The following is a 5,257-nucleotide window of genomic DNA, read 5'->3' on the forward strand; positions in this document are numbered from 1 at the left end:
GACGTAGAATGATCCTGGCATCCCCGTAACAGCAAAAATAATTTTAGTAGTATGGCGCCAGTTAAAATTTTATTTACTTTTTTAAGGATTTAATTTTGTTTGTACTTCTTTGGTCAGAGAAGACCCTCTGAATACTTCATTACAACAACTTCTAATGAAAACTCGATTGATACCTTACCGGGAGTTGAACATGGGACCTGCTGCTCCGTAGTCAGGGTGGCCACGAAATCAGAGTTTTCAAATTCCCTGACTTTTCCCTGACTTTTTACGCATGTTCCCTGACTTTTAAATGTATTTTAATTGGTACTTTTTGCCTCCCAAAAAATTGAAAGTGCCACCGGAAGTTTGAAAACAACAATATGGGGCAAGATTCAGTCATTTTTCCTGACCAACATTCAATTTCCCTGACTTTTCCCTGACTTCCCTGACCAATATATTATTTTCCCTGACTCTTCCCTGACTTCCCTGACTTCCAGGTTGCGTGGCCACCCTGGTAGTTGACGCCTCTAACCACGACGCCACCGTGACAACTTAGCGAGGAAGCCGACTGAAACCTATCTCTATCCAGAAGGATCTGTCTCTTAACCACGTTGCATCCACAAGGATTCTACGAGTGCAAAATTCAAAATGTCTGGACCAAAGTAGGAACCAAGTTATTGGACATCATCAGTTTCAAACCTGATGAGAACATTATGTGAATGCTATGCGAAAGGACCATGTTCGAAAACGTATATATTGATGAGAGATGTACAAGACCATAATGATTAGTGAACGTTGCGTCGTTGCGTCGATGTCGACAGAGCCTCTCTTCGCCCACATTCCTAGATCAACAAAAATGAAGAAGAGATGTGAAGTTGACGCATCAATGTAGGTCACATCATACGTTGATTGGCTGAGCGATTAGCGAAGCCTATTACTCCAGTGATGATCAAAAAGTTTCGCGTCTGTCTGTGTGTCTGTCGTCACGATACCTCAAAAACAAATTGAGCTAGCGACCTGGGATTTTCAGGGTCGTTTTGTGTCATAAAAAGACAGATCGAGTTCGAAGATGAGCATTCTAGCTCAAAAATTGAATTTTTTAAAAATCAAAAACCAACAGGTCCTCAAAATGACGATTTTTAGAAATATTTTTTTACAGTTTCCGAAGGGGTAACTCATCAAAGTAGAGCCCTGTGGGCGGAAATTTCGTCCGTTTGGCTCTATCTTTCACCATTTAGGCGCCACAGGGAGTTTTTGGCGAAAATAAGCGAAAAAATGTACCACCCTGCATTCTTAGTCGAAGTGGCGGGAAGTTGACAGGCCGAAGGCCCGTATCTTTGTGTACATTTTTGCGCTTCCCGACTCGGGTGTCAGCGCCGCAGGCCTAGGTAGATGTATGCCAGGCGCGTCGCAGCGTAACAGTGTTTCGTGAGATATCGCGAAGCCTGTTACGCGAGACGTGATCTGGCGTACATCTACCTAGTTTACGTCTACGTGGATCAGATGTATGATCATCGAGAGGGAGTGGCAAGTCCAAATCGACGTGGACTGCACGGTGAATAATCTCCATAGTTCAGTCCACTCGAGTTCTACGTTGAATCCACCTTGTGGCTAGAGTAGACCAAGAAAAACTTTTTGTTAAAATGTTAAAGTTCACATTGCCCATCTCGTACCAATCCATAAAAAACGCTCTCAAAAAAAATTTCAGCCAGATCGGACAATATTTGACCCTCCCGAAATCGGTTAAAAGTTATCATTAGTTTCTTATGGGTCATCGGGCCAAAACGTTACACATTTGGCCTATGCTCAAACTATCAATCGTAGACAAAGGCCGTTATCAAAAACGTGATTTACGCTAAAAACCGAGTCAGACGACATGCCGCTTGTCAAATTCCGTCACCGCGTTCCGTAAAAAAAAATATCGGTTTTTCGTTAAAATGTGTTATTTTTAGTTGTTTTATCAAATTTTAAAATCTAAACGAGATGAGGGATTTTGACAAGCGGCATGTCGTCTGACTCGGTTTTTAGCGTAGATCACGTTTTTGATAACGGCCTTTGTCTAAGATTGATAGTTTGAGCCACAGGCCAAATGTGTAACGTTTTGGCCTGATTACCCATGGGCAATTCTAGGCGTTACGCACGGACATTCGTAAGCAAAAATCACTCGTTTATTCTAGTTTTGGAAGGGAAGATCGAAGCGAATCGCATCGACTAAAGACGTGTTTTAAAGAGCATTTGGAGAGCTATCCGATGATATGTGTACGGTTGCTCTGCGATAATCCGTTTAGATTTTATAAATAAGTGAAGAGGCCGTTACGCACGGACAAAAAACGGAAGTCGTTTTGCACATGGCCCTAGTTCTGCCCCAAACTCTGCGAATTGAGAGGCTTTAAAATTACAGACAGAGTAGGGGTGGGTAGCCTAGAGATGTCTCTACATAGCAGTATTTGCACGGTTGCCATATTCTAACCCGTTCGCGCTCTACAAGGGAAAAACCAGCGTTACGCACGGACGCGAGGAGCGTTACGCACGGACACGTACGGTAATGGAATAAGCACACTTTAGACACTCATATCTCAGCATCGGAAGCGAGATGGGCGTCTGCCCTTTGTACAGGTCATAGCCACAGCCACTGTTCCAATTTTCCAAAAGAAATAATGACGCCACCTCATACCCATCCCCTGCAATTGAGGTGCAAAGTTGACCTCTCGCCATTTATAGTAAGATGCATACAGGTTGGTCCACAGACCCTTTCCTTCATTTTGCTTGTACTGTATCTCATTCAAGCGGGCTAGCCTACCATCGCTCACCACGGCGCCTTATGGCCCCGTCGCTTATTTACAATCCATCCCATGCACAGCACAGTATGACAATTTGGCGGTACGCGCGGCCCCCGCGGCCCGCGGCTCGCCAGCGAGCGGCTAAGTCCCAGCTGCCAATATAAGAAATACCCAAACACCTTGATTTCTTCGAGGAAACGTTCTGCCTCGTGAATTTTAATTATATTTTAGGCCTTTGGTCATCCCTGGTGCGAGAAATAGTCTGTGTTATGTCTGAAATACGACTTCCCGAGCGATTTGTTGTGTCTCATAACCTTTTTGTACCTTCGTGTATTTCTATTTATTACTGCAATTTTCGCAAAGCTGCCGTTATTTATCGATGTTCTACATAAAATCATGTTATTCAACTTAAAGTGACTGCAATTTCTCAAGCTGTCAACGTGATCATTGCCTTGATTTCTTCAAACGTCAAAGTGCCCTTTAACAACCAACCTGGGGTCATTCTTGACATCTTTAAGACAGTTTATTTATCTCACACTTTTCTTTAAAGGCAATTGTTAAGTGAAAATGCAATCTCCTAAACCAAACCTTAAACTTAAAAACGGTTTTAATGGTTCAAATAGTATTGAAATAACTTAGTTTTTAGCATAGAAAAATGTCAGAAGTGTGAACTTGATCCCAAGAAATACCCAAATATGTGTATTTTTTTATCAAAATTTTCCAGAAGTCCACACGATGAACTTTTAGTTTTAAAATAGCCAACCTAGGCTTAAAATGAACCTAAGGATAATAGGTACAAACGTATGTTTCTAAATTGTAAGTTTAATTCATACTTCCACATGAACAATGTAGATGGAACCAACATTAAAATTCTTTTCAAAGAAATTTCCCAAAATTTCAGTTTTTTGAATCTGTAATATATAAGTCTGAACAAAATTAAACATTCGTGAACATAAGTTTGTTCCTCCTCACCTTAGGTTCATTGTAAGCCGAGGTTGGCTATTGTAAATCAAAAAGTTCATCGTGTGAGGTTCCGGAAAATTGTGATTAAAAAATACACACAATTAGGCATTTCTCAGGAACCACTTCACATACCTCTAATGTGCCTATGTTAAAAAGAATGTCATGTCAGTACAATTTAACAACTGAAACGATTTTTTTTACTTTTGTACTTTAGTTTAGAAGATAGCAGTGTCTTTACTGTTGCAGGAAGAATCACCTGCTAAGTGTGAATGTGCCATGCCAGCCAAACGACATCAGAACATGAGATGTACGAAAACATCAATAAATGCATGCTAGTTGTTGACTATTAAATAAAAGTTTCAGTGAAAAGATAAATTATATGAAAATTTGTATTGCTGTTGTTAGTTGCAACAAGGTGTCAGTCATAACAGAATAGACTAAATATTTTTAACTTTGAAGCTTTAAATGATAAGAGCCAAAGTGACAAATTTTCAAGTTTTTAATGATGCATGCATTTTAATACAATAAAATTTAAAGAAACAATATAGCAGTTTATTCATTCTATTTATTACTATACACCTAAACTTTTATAATAGTCAACAAACCAGCATGCATTTAATGATGTTTTCGAACAACTAATGTTTGATATCGTTTGGCATGGCACATTCACATTTAGCAGGTGATTCTTTCTGCATCAGTACAGACAGAGCTGATGGTTACATCCAAATCAAGGTTGAACTTATTAAAGGAAAGTGTGAGATAAATAGATGACTGTCTTAAAGATGTAAAGAATGAACCCAGGTTGGTTGTTAAATGGCACTTTGATGTTTGAAGAAATCAAGGCAATGATCTCGTTGACAGCTTGAGAAATTGCAGTCATTTTAAGTTGAATAACATGAGTTTATGTAGAACATCGATAAATAACGGCAGCTTTGCGAAAATTGCAGTAATAAATAGAAATACACGAAGGTACAAAAAGGTTATGAGACACAACAAATCGCTCGGGAAGTCGTATTTCAGACATAACACAGACTATTTCTCGCACCAGGTATGACCAAAGGCCCAATATATAATAAAAATTAACAAGGCAGAACGTTTCCTCGGAAAAATCAAGGTGTTTGGGTATTTCTTAGGGTGGCGGCTGGGACTTAGCCACTGGCGAGCCGCGGGGACCGCGCGCACCGCCTAAATTGTCATACTGTGCTGTGCATGGGATGGATTGTAAATAAGCGGCCCCGTCCGAGTATGCAACCCGGCCGCACGCCTGCATCCGGTACAATATAGGCAAAATAAAGGGGGGACCACCCTGCATTTCCAGTCTTCGATCCCTAAATTTAATCTTTTAGGGTGTGAATAGTTTTAGGAAGGTACTTGGGGTTCAGAAATCGGTCAGCAGTGGTTTTTGCATTATAGTTCAAAGTTTGATCATTTTTGAAAACACTCGCCGGAGTGGTAGAAGGAAAGGGGGGGGGGCGGCAGGAGGAGAGAAAGGTCCGGACCAGTGCGTTTGAGTCGATGAGTGCGAGCAGGACATA

At 40.7% G+C, this 5,257-nt stretch overlaps 1 protein-coding gene across 1 annotated transcript in view; it reads right to left on the reverse strand.

Moving 5' to 3' along the window:
• LOC113214434 (uncharacterized) overlaps positions 1-5,257 on the reverse strand; it is a gene marked incomplete in the record, with an annotated part of 51,156 nt that overhangs the window by 20,980 nt on the left and 24,919 nt on the right.

Source organism: Frankliniella occidentalis, unplaced genomic scaffold (genome assembly GCF_000697945.3).
Source record: "Frankliniella occidentalis isolate FOCC.00 unplaced genomic scaffold, Focc_3.1 Scaffold231, whole genome shotgun sequence".
NCBI lineage: Eukaryota > Metazoa > Arthropoda > Insecta > Thysanoptera > Thripidae > Frankliniella > Frankliniella occidentalis.